Source organism: Vicugna pacos, chromosome 2 (assembly GCF_048564905.1).
Source record: "Vicugna pacos chromosome 2, VicPac4, whole genome shotgun sequence".
In the NCBI taxonomy this organism is placed as follows: Eukaryota; Metazoa; Chordata; class Mammalia; order Artiodactyla; family Camelidae; genus Vicugna; species Vicugna pacos.
Genome location: NC_132988.1, coordinates 70,205,040 through 70,223,243, shown reverse-complemented (window position 1 = coordinate 70,223,243; position 18,204 = coordinate 70,205,040). Strand labels below are relative to the sequence as shown.

General features: G+C 37.1%; 1 protein-coding gene across 4 annotated transcripts in view; it reads left to right on the top strand.

Moving 5' to 3' along the window:
• The window catches only part of COX18 (cytochrome c oxidase assembly factor COX18), a 74,610-nt gene that overhangs the window by 45,723 nt on the left and 10,683 nt on the right, over positions 1 to 18,204 (top strand). For 3 of the 4 annotated variants that reach the window (XM_072941282.1, XM_072941247.1, XM_072941265.1), the window contains one exon: positions 10,482 to 10,586. The exons of the other annotated variant lie outside the window; for it this stretch is intronic. The gene's annotated coding sequence lies outside the window, so the exon portion shown is untranslated. The remainder of the gene's footprint in view (positions 1 to 10,481; positions 10,587 to 18,204) is intronic. 4 annotated transcript variants of the gene reach the window in all.

The following is an 18,204-nucleotide window of genomic DNA, read 5'->3' as shown; positions in this document are numbered from 1 at the left end:
TACAGCTTTCGTTGGATTTGGGCAGCCCTTTCTCTTCAAAAAGTGCTGCAGTTGAATCTGCTGAATGGTAGCTTTCTTCCCTCCAGGCAGAGGAAGAACTCCTTCTTATAAAGTAGGTATTTGAGAATTCTTTCTGTTGGGGAAGTACAATGATAAGGAAGTTGCTTCTTATTACTGGAGCCTTCCAAGTACCAGTCTGCTTTTCTAGAAATTGTTGAATGGCTTCTCCCAGACACAGAGGGGAGCTCAACATGTAACTGTAGTATGCAAAAACTTTTTTGGAGCAGTGTGTTATTAGGTTCTTAAAGGTTGAAAAGTTAACGTCTTTTCAGCTTTGCCAAATCAGCATCCATCATGCTTGTGTTCATCCTTCTCAACAAAATGTGGTGACTTTTCACTTCCTGAATTGATTTGTGGTAGAAAGATCTTTAAATCTGGGGATATGAAGAGGAAATGTCAGTTTCTGGGCAAGACTTTTTCACTAACTCTTCAGCTAGTATGTCCCTGAGTGAAAACTATATAAGTAAAATACACCATTATAAAAGAATCATGATTGTTTATTTTAAAAATAAGATTCTAATTGTAATTTTAACACATATTGAAGTCCTAAGGGAATCTACAATTATTTTAAGTCAGATTAAGTTCAGTATATTCAATAGCCAATGTAGACAATTCTTCTTGATATTTACCATCTCTTTTTGAAGTTCTCTGATATGTCAGTTTGGAAGAGCACCTTCCTCCTGTTAAAGTGTTAATCAGATGTATTTAATTTTTCTGTTATTTGAAAAATTATTAAATCACATCAATACTTCTTATGTTTTTCCAGAATTAATAACTTTGGTCTTTTTATATGGTTAAATTAATTTTTCTTTTTCAATCATTCAACCAATTACCATCCAGCATTTCCTTTGTATCAGGCTCTGTACTAGGGGCTTAGGAACCATCTATGAACCAATTGGAAAAGTCCCTGCCCTTGACCTTGATTCTAGCAGAAAGAGATAGACCGTAAACAATACGAGTAATAAATGATGTGGTTTACATTTTTAGGGTAGGCCTCCTTAAGAAGGTTACTTTAGAGCAAACGCTTGAAGGATATGAGGGAGTAACCCAGCATATATCTTGAGGAAGAGGCTTCCAGGCAGCAGGAGCATTATTTGAGGAGCACTGAAGAGGTGAGTGCCTGGAGCAGAGAGGCAAGGGAGATGAACTCAGAGTGGTGAAGTGGGCCAGACGGTAGGGGCTGTGTGGGCCGTTGTAAAGATCTTGGGTTTTATTCTGAAAAAACAATAAGGAACTTTTGCAGGTTTTTGACCACAGTGGGAATACAATCTAGGTCTCGGTTATACTCTGTTCGCAATTCCTTTGCTGTTGGACATTTTTGTAATATTTATAATGATGTTATTTGTAGTCTCTAACCATGGGTAAATTCAAATTTTTATCTGGTATCTGTTGCCTACAGAATGTAAAATCAAATACTGCTAAAGCTTAGTTATCTAAACAAAGAATTCTCTAATTGTGGATTCCAGGTGGTCAGGGGATTTCTGCATTCCGATTGGCTGACTGCTTGTGGCCCAGTCAGTCCAGGTGTCAGCCTGGATGTACATTTCCAGGGGGCAGATTTTAGTAACCAATCTTACAGTGAGGTAATGGTTGCATATTTTATGCTTTATAACTTACCTGATTCTATTTCTTCAAGATGCATCTCTGAACATTTACAGTTTAGTAAACTTCCCCAGGTGAAGCATTTTTGCTATATACAATAGCTCCCTTACATGTTAGAGAATATGAGAAAGCTTATACTCTATAGTGTGCACACACTGCCCTTCTGTGATTGAAGTGTGTGACTTTTCACATGCCATGGTAGAGTATTCTATATTTTCCAGTTAGGCTCGAGAGTGTTTTGAGATCGTGCCCCAGGCCCATGGTCTGGAGAGGTCATTGTCCAGGTTGCCCGACTTGCCCCAGGGTAAGGACTGGGTAGTTGTGTGCGTGAACTCATGGATGATGTGCTTCTGACTTCAAGCACTGGGTCCATCTGAGGGGAGAAGTATTATTTAATATACTTCTGTTTGCACATAAAGAGTTGAATGATTGTGTATTGGACTAGTTGTTAGCTACTTCTAGTAATGGAAATGATTTTATTTTGGCAACTGGTGAGGTAAAGTAGTGTAGGGAGGAAGAAGTCCCTGGCTGGGTCTGAAAATTAAACTGACAAAGACAGATTAACAGGAGAAAAGCATACAACTTTTATTACATTTTTATATGTGCATGGGGCTTCACAAGAGAATGAGGTAACAAGAACAGGAAGCTTTTATACCTTTTAGACAAAGAGACAATATTAATTTTAGATAAATAGATAAAGAAGTTGCAGTAAATATATACAATGGAATACTACTCAGTCATAAAGGGAATGAAATATGCTATTTGCAACAGCTTGGATGGACCTGGAGGGCATTATGCTAAGTGAAATAAGTCAGACAGAAAGACAAGTACTCTATGATCTCACTTATATGTGGGGTAAAAAGAATAAACTCATAGATACAGAGAACAGATTAGTGGTTGCCATGGGTAGGAGAAATGGGTAAAGGGAGTCAAACGGTAAAACAAAAAAAAATTAAGTTGATGTAAAACAGGCATAGAAATTTTGAATCATGTTCAAAACGTTGACTTTATATATATGTACATATGTGTTTCCATATGCTAATGTATATAGCATAGGTGTATATGTAGTATATATAAACACTGATGCATATCTTATTTCTAAAATAATTGAAATAAATAAATTCTAGATCTTTAAGATGAAACCAAATATTAGCATATTAGAAATTTGCATTAAAATTTTAAAAGTAAAAACCAAAAAAAGAGAGAAATGAAGGGGTAAATCAGAAAAGAAAACTCTTTAATACATTTCATGAGACATATTTGAAACCGTATCATTTCTGTGAAACAAAATTAGTATGTTGTGTAGAGAAACAGAGACAGACATAAGCTTATACCAAGAAGAGAGACAGAGAAACACAGGTTAGGGAGGATTTCAATTTCATTAATAATAAGATAGCTCAGTGCATCAGTTAGGGTTCTCCAGGGAAACACACACACACACACACACACACACACACACATATTATTAAATGTTACGTTATTTTGAGTAATTGGCTCGAGCAATTGTGAGGGCTGGCAAGTCTGAAATAAAAAATGCAGGCTGGCAGACTGGAAACTCATGCAGGCATTGATATTAGAGTCTTGGGGCAGAATTTCTTCTTCCCTGAGAAATCTCAGGTTTTGCTCTTAAGGCCTTCAAGTGATTAGATGAGGACAATCTACCTTATCAAGGACAATTGATAAGTTTAAGTTGACTTAAAATCAACTGATGATAGATGTTAACCACATCTACAAAATGCCTTCACAGCAACACCTAGATTAGTGTTTTATAAATTAACTGGGTACTGTAGCCTGGCCAACTTGATACATAAGACATTCATTCAGTCTGACCAAATATTCTATAGAACACAATAAAATATGATGGTTAAAATACAGATATTCTTTTCTTACACACATCACAATGATGATAAGATAATAAGAAATTTCTAGGCAAAATTTTAAAAGAAAATGCAGCACAAAAGGTGCATGAAAAACACTAAGCAACAAAGACAGTTTTGCCCTGAGGACTAGCTGCCAATTCTAGCAAACCTGAGCTTTCCTTTTGAGGCCTCATAGATGAGAAAACAGGAGCCAAGGCCAAGTCACCTCCCCACGTGAGCAACTCTTCAGAGAACCTGTCTGTTCTAGGCTGGGTCTCCGAAGGGAGCTAGCTACTCTCAGGGTTAAGGTGTACCAGAGCCCAACTGCTCCAACTTCATGGACAGTGGATAAGGGCTCTCTGATGCTGAGTGGAGCAAGATAGAAAAGAGGAAAGGGGAAAAAATCATCCTGTAAAAGTTGTGGTTATAGAAGAGTCTCCATGCAGATTTGTCAGCTTCATACAGTTTCATATAGAAACCTTTTGAGAGTTGAATAAGATTTATCTGAGTTTGATCATAATTGCATATAAAGAGTTTAAGCAATCTATAAAACTCCTAGAAGATAACATAGGAGAATAAGTTCATTATCTTTCTTTCTTTTCTTTTTGTTTTTTTGGTCCCGAATGCATTTTTATTTTCAACACTCGGGCCTTTCTCTTTTGTGTCAGCTCTCTTAGAAAACACCTAACCATTACTTGTTGGAGTCAGTAATTTAAATTGTGTACTCTTCTCAAACCAATTTCTGTCAGAGTTAAATTGCTTCCTTCAGCCCAAGAGAAAGAATACTTTAGTATACAACTATTTTGAGACTCAAAACAATTTTTTTTGAAATGTGAAATATCATTAGCAAATGAAAGACAGGATAACCATGATCATTAACAGTCTTACTTTAATTAGCTATTAATTATATTTCCTGTTTTATACCATATTGAAGAATTATAGCTATTTCATGATTGTTCTTCATTTTCACTCAAAGCTTGAATATTGAAAGAATTATTAAAATGCCTTCTTAATTTCTTTGCCAATTTATAGACATCATGACTCATATTTAAAAGTTCACTCCTTTTGTTTATGAAATTTAGGTTCCACTGAGATAGTTCACCTGTCTGAAACTTCCAAACCAGTGAAGCACCACTCTCAGCTGGAACTTAGCGTTCTCCTCATTTTCCTTTTAGTAAGATTATGATCTTGATGGAGGGAAAGATTTCCTAAACAAGTTTTGGATAAATTGATGAACACTCTGGACCTTCTTCCCTAGTTCCTAAATTTTGTTTACAATAACAGGGAGTTTATGGACTCCATGTTAAAAACTACTGAAGCAGCTATCTCAGAATGAGGGCACTAAACAGGAGCCTCCAATGATAGGATATTAAAACTAAAATATATCAGTCCAGATAGGTTAGAGGATGTCTCAGTAACAAATCCAAAAATTTCAATGGCTTAAGACCGTGAAATTTGTTTTTTACACACACTACATTTTCATTGTGAGCCGGCTGGAGGGCTCTAATTCAGGTCACCCCAACTCTGGAATCACAGCTGAAACAGCAGTTAGAATGTGGAACGTTGCAAGTTGCTCCCAGGGCTCTCAGCAGTAATTTAGCATCCTTCCCGAAAGTGACATAGATCACTTCTGCTCACAACTCTCTTATCAGAGCTAGTTATTTGACCCCACCCAAGCAAAATGGGGCTGGGAAGTACAGTCCTACCATGGACCTGGAAGGGGGAGAGCCAGAAACACTGCAGGGCCAACACTGCTGACTGCCAGATGGGACCACGCCTGCCTCCACTAGGAGGCGATTATGCATCATCTGATACCTTACTTCTTCCTACATGCAACGCCTCTAACATCCTTCTCCATCTTCTAACACAGTGTCTTTCTTCCTATGAAGGGGATATGTAAAACAATTTTTAAAAAATCATCATAACTATGCATTGACATAAAAGTCACAGATGAAGTTCACATCAAAACCTAATTCTTACTCAGTTGTATTTGGTGATAGTATCAGATGGCCAGTCAGGACACTGAGTGTGCAATAACTGACCAGAGAAGTCTGCTTGATGGCAGGAAGGAAAGGTATGGAGGTTAGTTACAGACTGTACCAGTTGGTGGCTAGTATGCTCTGGTTCAGTTCTTGTCTACAGCTAGTATACATTCTGATTTGGTGAATATCTCCATTCTGATGTACTTTTCACACCATGTCTGTTATAAATACTTTGAATATCATCGTTAGTTAGTATAAATAAATGAATTAATTTAATGAATTCAGGAGAAAAGACAGGTCACCAGGGCCTTATGAAGATATATATAAAACATGTAAGAAGTCAGAGGGATTTTGAAAGTTTACTTTCTTATGTCTATAAAATTGAGGTGAGTCAAGAACACAGTTGGAATTTGGTCAATTAGGATAGAAGGCCCAACTGAGGCTGAACGTATGCACTCCTGGTTGCCCTGGCATCAGGGCCTCCTTTCCATGCTAACAGTACTATAATATAGGTGAAGTAATAATTGGAGATAGAGAAATATGTGTTCAAGTCAGCTCCTGAGTAAGTTAGGGGAGGGGTTTACTAAAGGCAACTGATAAAGTTATGAAAAGGAAAGAATTTCCACTAAAAACTGAAAAAAAAAAAAAGAAAATTAATTTGAGCCTAAGCTTGAAAGCTTCTGGGCATAACACTGCACATAACGATGTTTCTTTCCTGACTTTGGCTGAAGGCAGGGTAGATAGTAAATCATGTGATTGTATATCTACATTATCTCTTCCATCATAGCCTAGAAAAAGCACTGAACTGGGAAACTGTGACCTACATAAGTTGACTTGGATTGGAGCCATCTGCTGTGTGGATTTCTCTGCCTGCTCTTACTCTTACCCACAAAGTTCTCATTTGCCTAGAATGGTCAAGAGGGAGTCAGAACAAGCTTGCCCGTATTTTCTGTTGATTTAGTTTACTTTATTTTTAATGTTGTCCTTAGCTATGTCTTATTCTTGCCAAATACAACTTCAAATTTTGAAAAAAAGAATTTTTCTGTTAAAGAGGCATATCTGGGGACGACATATTCTAATTTCCTTTGGTGGGTTGCCTAGAGTTCCTGTAAAAACCTAAGAAAAGTAGTGAGAGAAGCCTCAGTTAGCTTATGACACAGGCCTTAGGCCAGAGAAACAGAAGCAATCCTTTTGAATATCCATGTGGTTCAACCCTCTCACCAGGACTAAGGGCTCCATCAAAGCGCCAAGACAGCGAGATGATTTCAGTTCCTTAGTCTTGTCCTCTGTGCCTGTATCACTTCCCAGGCACCTAGCAGGACTGGAGTTACGATGTTCATGCATTTGGCGCTATTGATTTCATTGACCCACTTCCTCCATAAAAAGTACTAAAAATCATACTTTATGACTGTATTGGTATAAAGATAGATATTATCTTTATTTTTATTTATAGACTCATGGACAGAGAATACAGACTTGTGGTTACCAGGTGGGTAGAGGGTGGGAAGGGATAGACTGGGATTTCAAAATTGTAGAATAGATAAACAAGATTACACTGTATAGCACAGGGAAATATACACAAAATGTTATGATAACTCACAGAGAAAAAAATGTGACAATGAGTGTGTATATGTCCATGAATGACTGAAAAATTGTGCTGAACACTGGAATTTGACACAACATTGTAAAATGATTATAAATCAATAAAAATGTTAAAAAAGATAGATATTATATTTTAAAATATTTTTGACCTATAAGTTTATTTTTCTTCTGCTTTTAAAAAACACTGAAACATTTTTGTGAACTTCTAAACCTATTGTGGACCCTAGGCAAGGAGTTACTACTGGGTCTAATGGGTAAGTTGGTCATGAACCACTAGGGGTCGCTGTGGTTATGGAAGGAGGTTGAGGGTTCAAGAATTCTGGTCTCAGCCAACTGTGATCCGATAATTATTAATAGTTCAAGCTGAGAATAGTCTAAAGAAAGGATCAAGCCTCCATAACTTGTTTAAAAAAATGAATCTTCTAACAACTGTGTAGGGAAGTAAGTTCTTTGTTTGCGGTGTTCATCTTTTATCCCAGTTACTTTTTATGCAGTGGCTCCAATGCATTTGCCTTTTGCTAAAGTAGAACCACATATAAGTGGTCAAGGGTTAAATAGGAAAACTTTGCAAAGCAACACATAAGCCAAAGACTTTTCTTACCTTCACTACTGCAGTGTGAAATACTTTAATTGCAAATTGACAGTTTGAATCCCTTATATACGCTCTCTCTGTGTGGTGCTAGGGTCATGGTGAATAAAACAGGCATGCTTCTTGATCTTGGAGTATTTAGTTGTTGGTTAGGGGACAGGTGTGGAGAGTAGGAAAGAGATGGGTGACCAAACGATTATAATATAGAATGTTATACTTTATCAAAGGAGAAAGTGACGGTTCTCAGAAAGCTTATAGGAAGGGCACTTACCACAGATCTGCAAGGCACAGGGGCAAATAAGCTTATCCAGATGAAGTGAAACCAGAATTGAGGACTATAGGGTAAGTAGGAGTTAGCAAATGATGAGAAGAAGAAAGAGGAGGAGAAAGAAGAAGGGGAGGAGGAGGAGAAGGAAGGGAGGATGAGAAGATCTCAAGCAGCCAGAAGAGAGCTTAAAGGGCAGGTGGGAGGCAAGTAGGGGGACAGGGGAGAAACTGGATACATTAGAGGAAGTACAAAGAATTTAGTATGGATGGAGCATAGAGTGCTTTGAGGAAGAAGAGAAAAAGTGAGAGAGAGTTGGGCAGAAGCCGCAGAGGCAGGGTCTCAAAGTCCATGATGAGAGTTTGAGCTGTAGTATAAGAGCAACAGGGAGCCAGGAAGAGTTTTAAGCAGTGGAGTGACATGTTTGTGTTTGCATTTAAGAAAGACCATCCTGATTATAGGATAGATTAGAAAGAGACAAGAGCATATGTGGAAGGAGAGGGAGAGATGACAGTCCATTAATCCAGGCAAAGAAGATGGTGATGACTTGAGCTACACTAATGGCAGTGGCTATGTAGAAGAACTCAGCTGTATCTGAGAGGTATTGATTTGGGAACTCTCAGCGACAGGACTTGTGACAGACTGGCAATGGAAACTGAGAGGCTAATTATACCCGGTTGGGGCTAGTACAGTATATTCATGGTACCATTCAACAAAAGGGAAGGAATAGGAGGAGAATTGAAATAAAAATCACAGGGAAGATTCTCTTCGCAGATTAATACTAAATTCAGCCTATTCATACCCAGGTGTGATAATCCTATATAAGTGATGCCCAATTTGGCCTCTGTTATGACCACTTTCATAGAAACACCACGTTGTATAGACAGTTACCCTCTCTTCTTATCTTCCTCCTCTTCCTTTTACCCTATAACCTTACATATTTTTGCCCCAATTCCCCTCTCTTTCTAGAAGGAACAGCTGTAGAATGACAAACTTGTGTTTCGACTGTTTCAGCAGGAGACTCAGGCAGGACCAGCAGCCTCTGGCAGCACCTTGCTTTGGCTATTGGATAAGAGCCGTAGGCAAGAATGTGCTGTAGTTTATTTAGGCATCACTTGATTTTTGAATTGGCCAGAGAACACCATTGCCTTAGCAATTCTCAGAGAAAAGCAGATTGTTACTAAATTTTCACCATTCAACCCCTGAAGCTGTCAAACTTGCCTCAATCTGGACTAGCGATGATTCCATCTCTTAGGTTAAATTGTGGGAAAAGAATCCTGGAGTGATGAGTGGGTGGGTGGAAGTTTAAGGTGCAAATACTATCGTATGCTTTCTCTCAAGATGGTGTTCTTCTCTGAAAAGGATTTTTGTTTCTTTTTGGTTTTTTTGTTTCTTCTCTTCCTTCTTCCTCATTTCTCCTCCTCCTCCTCCCCTTCCTCCTCCTCCTTCTCCTTCAACACATACTCTCCATCTCCTCTAACTGTAAAGTCTTGCAATCCACAGATGTTAGCCTGGCAAGTGTGATTAAGGCAGTCAGAAAAATGAAACAGCAGAGTGTTCAATGTGCCAGATACTGGAGCACGAATTTTAAAGTAAACAGTACCTTTCCAGTGCCCTGGTGAACAGTGAAAATGTTTTACTCTCTATCCTCCATTTTTTTTGGGGGGGTGGGGGTGGTTGTTATAAAAGGGTTAGGTAGGAAAGACAGGTTGGACTGAAGAAAAGGGAAGAAGAATTGCAAAGATGTTTTTCTGTAGAACAACTGAGGTCTTTGTATTGTGTCTTGTGTTTGGTTTGGTTTTCATGGGTCCACAGCTTAAATACATAAGAACTAGGTGCCAAAAGCATTGAAAAGTCATTTGGAATACCGTTAGGAACTGTACATGACCTCATGGGAAGAATGTTGCTCAGTGGAGGCAAGTGGGAAACTTGCATAGATGTAGGGGGCTGACACCTTGTTCACTTTCCAGGGGAGGGTTGGTGGAAGGGGCTGGGCAGCAGGCCAAATGCTGGTAAAATGCTCTGAAGGGCAAACCTTACATGGCCTGAGCATTTGGAATTTTTTGTTGGCTTCTTTCTGTTGCCTCATTTTCCAGCTGCTTCTCGGGCATAGGAAAGCTCTCTTCACTTCTTGGTAGGCTGTTAATTCCTTAATATGTAGGCCTTTGTCTTATTGACTAAGTCCAAGCCAAAGGTGAGCACATGAGAAATTTATGGTCTCACAGTTCTGTGAAGATTGGAGTTATGCTGCCACAAGCCAAAGAACTACAAGAAGCTGGGAGAGAGGCCTGGAACAGACCCTTCTCTAGCACCTTTGGAGGGAGTGTGGCCCTGCTGACACCTTGCTCTCAAACTTCTAGCCTCCAGAACTGTGGGACAATAAATTTCTGTTATTTAAGCCATTCATTTTGGGGTATTTTGTTATGACAGCCCTAGGAGACTAGTACACCATCTAAATACTTTAACAAAGTGAGGACCAGAATCTATGCTTCAAGTGCCTTCTCTCTGCTTCTCTTTTGCAGACTCTTTTTCTGTAGCATGAATGTAACTAACTCACAGATGGAGTCTGTTTGCAGTATCAGCACCAATGGATTTATTTCTGTGTCCTTTCTGCATATGTGGTTGAGGTAAGCTTTGCTGAGTTATGTGAATCTAAGTGTTTCAAAATGGACCATGAGCTCTGGATGAATATGTCCTTTATTTTTGATAGTTCTTAAAAAGATTTGAAAAAAAATACTTTTACATTTTTAGATGGATTTCAAGGAAAATTAAACATTTTATACATTTAAATAGAATGAGTGAAATTGGGCAACCTCAGGGAAGTCAATTACCTCTCTGAATCATGTTTGTATTTAAAAATGGTGGTAACAGCAGTTTCCTGCTTACATCAAAGGGTTGCTTAAAAAAAAAAACAAATTAACTAAAGAGTTTGAAAATGAACTGTAAAATACTATACACTCTCACTGATATTAACCAACTATATGATTTCTGCTTTATGATTTGCACTCTGCATTCTTTTAAAATGAATTTGAGGCATCTCTTAATGAAATACACAAACTCTAGGATGATTGAGGTAGAAAATAAAATCATCCTCCTCTGGAAACCTTTTCCTGACTCTTCCCATCTCCTGACTGGTTCGATGTACCTCATGTGTTTTCCCACAGGACACCATGCAAACAAGTCTCTTCACGCTTACTTTGCTGCATTATAACCATTGGTTTGATTTAGGGACTTGTTGATTAGACTAGAGTTCACTGATGGCAGAAGACTTTCTCTGAGACACTTAATTTCACTAATTTCAAGCATAGTACCTAGAATGCTTTCAAATAAGTGAACAAATTATTTCAGCAAATATTTATCAAGTGCTTCCCATGTGCCAGGCACTTTAAGTGCTGGGGATCCAATGACAACCTAAAACTGATAAGGTTCCATTGTAATTGGAGATTACAGTCTGGTAAGGGAGATAGATATGAATCAAATAGTTAAACAAATAAAAATACAACCTTGTTAAGTGCTGCACACATGCATATTTTATCCATTAGTTCCTTTCCAGTCCGACTTCTCAGCACTTGAGCAGAAGAAATTTATGACTTGGCACTCAAAATTATTGCAGTTTCAGAACATGACGAATTATTGAATTCCATAAATAATAATCATAGCTATCACATATTAAGCCCTTTATTATGGGTGAGGCGCTATGCTAAACATGTTAAAAGGATTATCGTATTAAGATCTCATTGAATCCTCATGAAAATCCTATCAGTTATAGACTATTATTGTAGGGAAATGAATTTATAATTATGGTCTGCAGACCAAACTGAGAATTAGAACCATCCCTGTAAAAGTGTAGTCAGGCATAGATTGGGGAATTGGTTTTCATGTATGCCTCAGATTAAGCTCTGAACAAATACCCAGGGTTGTCTGGGAATTGACCTACAACTTGCCTTTTTCCGCAGAGGGAATTAAAAAATAGGAATCTTCTTAGAGCTGGTGAGACTTCACTACAAATCAGTAGTATCACTGGCATCTGTGTATTCCCGTGATCACTCTGGGAGGCCTGGGAAACTCCCTCCACCTGAGGATTTACTACACGTTTCCTCCCTCCCTCCCTCCCTCCCTCCCTTCTTCGTTCCTTCCTCTCTCCCTCCCTTCTTCCTTCCTTCCTCTCTCCCTCCCTCCCTCTTCCTTCCTTCCTTCCTTCCTCCTTCCATCTTTCCTTCCTTCCTTCCTCCCTCCCTCCCTCTCTATCTCTTTTTCTTTTTCCACCATTTACTCCCTCCACACAATTATCCCCATTTTTCTGATGGGAAAGTTGGGACCTGGCTTCTATTGTAGGGACAGTAAGAGATAAATCTAGAGGTATGATAGGATTTGCCTAAATTCAGTTAGGAAAAATAAAGAAAGCTCTGTTTTCATATATATGGGAATACATGGCTCATAGAGGCTAGAAAAATATACAAGTTTATAATTTCAGCTATCTAAAAGGAAGCACTCAATTTGTCAAATGATACACTTTTGGCCTTTAATTATAGAAGAAATTGTTTGGAATTTTATTATCATTCATATATTCACTCATTCACACATGGAAGTGAAAATGTTCCATAGAACATTATCCTTACTCTGGAGGAAAATGAATTGAATATAGAAGCAGGAAGGAGGTGACATTTGATCTGGTCCCTTTAGTTTGAGTAGGAAGTCATGGAACTGAGGGAGATAGGGAGAGGTATACACTAGATAAAAATGCAGACGTGTACAATAGCTTGGAAGTATTACTGGGCATGTAGGGAAAGAGCCAAGAGTTGAATATGCTTGTCATAGAGGATGCTGGGAGATGGATGGTGGTGAGAGACTGCCTGGGGAGGACAAATCATGGAACTCCTTATAGGCTATGATAGGAGTTCAGATATTATTTTTATAAAATATAAAATATGAGGTTAATGAAGACATTTGGAACAGGGAAAAGACATAAACAGGTTGATGTTTTCAAACAGTAGCTGTGGAGATAGGAAAAATTTATAGCTTTGAGAAGCATCTTTTCAAGATAAATTTAGGGGATCGAATCTATGGGATCTGATGGCCAAAGTAACTTAGGTGAGAGAAAGGATTAGAACTGTGCTTCCCAATAGGACAACCATGTGTTACTATCTAAATTTAAATTGATTAACATTAAATGCAGTAAAAATTCATTTCCTCAGTCAGATTAGCCACATTTCAAGCCCTTTAAAGCTACAAGTGGTTAGTACTACCATATTGGACAGCACAGACACAGAACATTTCCATCATCAAAGAAAGTTCCATTGGACAGCATTGGACTAGAATTACTCTGTTTTAAATGTGAACAGTTAATGATGATGGCAATTATCAAATTAGGGAATGTAAGAAAAAAGAGAAAGCTTGAAAGGAAAAGAAAAGAACTTAACATTTGGACACAGTGAGTTTGAAATGGTGTCAGGAAGTCAACTGAAGATGTCAAGCATGATGTTGGAAGTTAGGTCTGATGCTCAGGAGAGAGGCAAGAGTTAGACATTTCAGAGTCTTTACTTTATAAATACTAGCTGAAGACATGGAAATGTGTATGAGAAGAGGGCCAGGAATGCCCCATAAGTCTCCTCCTACTTAAAGGGGACCAGAGGAGTAGTGGTACAGTGTAAAAAGTGGCCCAAGGAGGTGCAATCTGAAAAGCCAGAGAAGAATTCTGAGAGAATGCTAATCCTAAAGTCAATAATGACACATCAGGCAGAGATATGCAAAGTCTTAGAGCATACACATAGGATTGGTTCCAAAAAACTCCTTTGGCTTTAGAGGTTAGAAAGTCATTCGTACTCTTGCTTGGAGAGGTTTCAGTGGGTGGTGGTAGAAGAAGCTTAGTTGCAGCAAAGCTGGGATGCAGTTGCTGTGTGTTGGTGAGCAGAGGGTGTAAGAAAGCGCTCTCTCCTTTGTGAAGTTTGGCTAGGAGAGTGACAAAGGTTACTAGCTTGAGGGACAAGAAAAAATAAGAGAACGTTTTTATTTTTTAGAAAATGTGAAACTTAAGTTTTCTTTACCTGCAAGGAAGGAGTGGGTGGAGTGGAAAAGACTTAAATGAGCTTGGAGTGAAGGTATAATTACTGGGCCAAGAGTCAGAGATAGTGGAAGAAAAGGAGGGTGAGCCTTGGAAAGGGAAAAAGTTGCTTTTGTTTCTCAGAGCCAGGATGGAAGGAGAGAATGATTAATATTTGAGGGTGGAGGTAGAGAAATTTGGAACTTTTATAAAATATCTTAGTTTTATAACATAATGTTTTCAACTATGATTTATAGACAATACAAAATGTTATATATATTGGTAATGTTGAACCTTGATAAAATCCAAAAGCATGTCACCAGCATTGAGCTTAATTCATATGATTTTGCAATGTGGAAAGCTAGTGAAGTCTAAATGAACAATATTCCAGGCTGCAATAACTTGATGATACATCCATTAGGCTGGCTCTTCATATTCAGTGTCTTAACTGGACCTCTGTAGAGCAGGTTATTAATCAGCTCAGTGGCTGAGTGAGATCTAAGGAGGACAAAAATCAATCAGTCTACACTAGGGCATATCATAATTAAGCTGCAGAATAATAATAATAAAAAAACTAATGGAGATGAAATAAAAGAAGATAAAAGAAACCCCCAAATAGAAGAAAACCTAAAAAATTAATGGGGATGATAAACCATTATCTATAAAGATAGGAATTTAGGTTAGATTGACAACAGACAGCTCAGTGGCAACAACAGAGGATGGAAGAAAGGAAAATAAAATATCTTTAAAGAAAACAGAGTTGGCAGTCTACTGCATCCAACTAAACTAGATATAAGGGCAAATGTAAAATGAAGATATTTAACAGTAATCTTGAAAGAATTTACTAGGTACTCATTCACATTGAAAAACAATTACTCAAGTTTTATAGGAATAAAAATGTTGAAACTAGACAAAGGAATGAGAAGCAAGAAGCTATGTGACAAAAAGCAATTGGTGAACATGGGAATATCTAAATAATCACTAACTATAAAATAATAAAGGTAATATCGATTATTTTGAAGATAAAAAACAAGTAGGAATAAAATTCTAGACAATAATATATAAAATAGGAAGAATGCGATTAGAATGAAAAATTCTGAAGACCTTTTGTTAGTCAGGAAGAAGAAAGATAAATTGTTTTAGATTTTAAGTCAAATTATGCATGCATAAATTATAAGGGTAACCACTAAAATCATAGAAATATAACAAATAAATTCAAATAATTCAAAATCTGTAAACAAAAAAGATAAAAGAAAACTTAAGCCAAGCAGAATAGAAAAAGAATTGTAGAGAATTTTTCATACTGTGCTCTTTTTCATTTTAATTTAAAAAATTTCCTTTTGCAGATTATCTACTATATATAAAATAGATAAACAACAAGGTCCTACTGTATAGCACAGGGAATTATGTTCAATATCTTATAATAGCCTATAAAGAAAAAGAGTATGAAAAAGAATATATATATATATGTATAACTGAATCACTATGCTGTACACTAGAAATTAACAGAACATTGTAAACTGACTATACTTCAATAAAATTAATTTTTTAAAAAAGAAAAAAATTTCTTACTATCAGTTATGAATGATTTCGAGTGCTCAGCCTATACCAGCAATTATCAACTACAAAATATAATTGAAATAAGATGCTATTTATAATATCACTCAAAATGAATAAATTTCTAGGAACCAACCTAAAAAAGAAAGCCAGTATCTTTGTGGAGAAATATTTAAAACTCTATTAAAAACATACAGGAAGTTTTGAATAAATGGATAGGCCAATCTACTATATTAAAGATGCCAATTTTCCTCAAATGAATCTATAAAGACAATACAATTCCAGTCAAAATTACATCTATATTTTTGAAGAACTTGAAAAATTCTTTCTAAAATTTGTCTGGGAAAATAAAAGTCCATGAATAGCTAAGCCACAATTGAAAAAGAAAAGAAAAGAAAAAAAAAGTTTACTATATCAGATATTAAAACACTTGACATTTATGTGGTTTAAAAACCACACAATTGCTTATGAAACAGACAAACAGATTAGTGAGATAAAATAAAGACTCAGAAATTAAACTGTACATGTTGGGAACTTATCCAGTTGACAGAGAAATTAACATATTAGAAAATGAAAGAAGAGATTATTTTGGTTGCATTGGGAAAATGTTCACTCTTGAAGAGAAATTTGGATCCCTACTTTACACTGTACAGAGGCAATTCTGCATGAATTAAAGACATCATTGTGAAAGTTAAATCTTATAAATCTAATAGACAAAAATATTCATAGAAAAATATCAACAACACAAACAAAAAAAAAAGAGACAAGAAATCCAGTGAAAAAATGGGTTAAAAATATGTAAAGGCAATGTGGAGAGGGAAGTCTGAATGGCTACAAATTCATAAAAAAAGAGTCCTCAAATGCTGCAATCAGAAATTAAATTAAATTAAGGGGGAGGTATAGCTCAGTGGTAGAGTGTGTGCCTAGCATGCACAAGGTCTTGGGTTCAATCCCCAGTACTGTCATCAAAAATAAATAAACAAACAAACAAACCTAATTACCTCCCCCCTCAAAAAAAAAAAAAAGAAAAAAAGAAAAATTAAATTAAAACAACAGTGAGAGGCCATGTTAAAGCTATCAGAACACAAACATTAGAAATATTCCACATACAAAGTGTCGGTCAGGATACATAGTGGTAGATGCCGTTATGTTCTCCTGTGGATCTGTGAAGTGGCATGTTCATTGTTGCTATGCCCTATGGCCTAGCTGGCTCTTGGGTGTTTATCCCAGAGAATTTCTTGTATGTATCTATGAAGATACATATAAGTAATTATAAAATATGAAATTATGTGTGTTGGAAGTAATGAAAGTATAAAATATTTGAAGAGAGGAGAAAGGAAGGCAAGTTGGTCAAATGCTGGTAACCTTGTTATCCTCTCTTTTGGGTTTGAGTCTCGATGGAAGCCCATAAAACCATCTGGATAGGTATGGGGGGAATCACAAAATATCTGGATTATTTGTGCAGGTCTTTTTTTTTTTTTTTAAATGCAAAGCCTTACTTTTTTGGCTTGAGCCATATCTAACATAGTGAGAGAAGAAAAGAAACAGAAATGAACCAGAGGTACTGTGCCTGGTTCCACAGTGCAGAAGATAAGAAGGCAATTTATGTACATCAATTAAATGAAATGAATTGAATGAAACATTTATGTACATGAAATGAATTTATGAAAGGACTGGAGACAGGGGCTCAGGATAGATAAAGAGGCAGCAACTTGTGGGGATTTCCTGAGAACAAACCAATTAGCTGCATTGACTGACTTCAGGAGTGGGTGTCTGTATGATGTTCCGTAGGGCTCAGAGTGACCAGCACATTTCAGAAGATATCCTAAAATGCCGAGGGGCCAAAACATACCCAGCCATGTTACAAACCCAGGTACCAAGAAAAGGCATAAAAACCTACAGGTGAGGAACCATAAGCCCTCTTTCCTCCGATGGATATAATCCCATTATTTCCCTCATACTTTCAGACAACATATTAGAGAGGAGAGAGAGAAAGAGGAGATATTCTAAAAAGGTGGAAAACTTACCCCAAAGAGAATTCACCTGAAAGAAATAGTTAAAGAGGAAGAGATGGAGATGGCTTTAATTGGCATGGGCGATTAGATCAGTTTTAAAGTAAGAAGAAGCTGCATTTCCCCCCTATATACCTGAATGTGAAGTTTGTGGCATGTCCTTGCTACCTTGCCTTATGCATTTTCATTGCACCAAATTAAGTATGTGATTCAGGCAATTCTTTTTCACACTTGATCTAAACAGATGGAAAGCCTGTGGAGAAAATTATAGGATGATTCAGAGCAGGAAACACACTTTCACAAGGAAACAAGAATCATGAGGCCATGGTATTCCTGTGTAATGGGTTCACCCACAATCTATTAAACAGAGGTCCTTGTGGAATAAAAGCAGCTTCCATAATAAATCTTAATAGTTTTGACAAGCTGAGAAGCTTGAGTCGGCCTCTCTCAGATGATTTCAGGGCTCCAGTAGAGCACGGGTCCCCTTGGCCTCACCTTTTTTTTCTTTTATTAAATCTCCCTACAGATGCTATCCTTTGCTTTTCAATTCTAGGTTAAAGCTTTTAATTTCCTTTAAAATGCATGCAACGTGACTCAATATTGATTTAAGGCAATTTTCTCCAAACTTTTTTTATC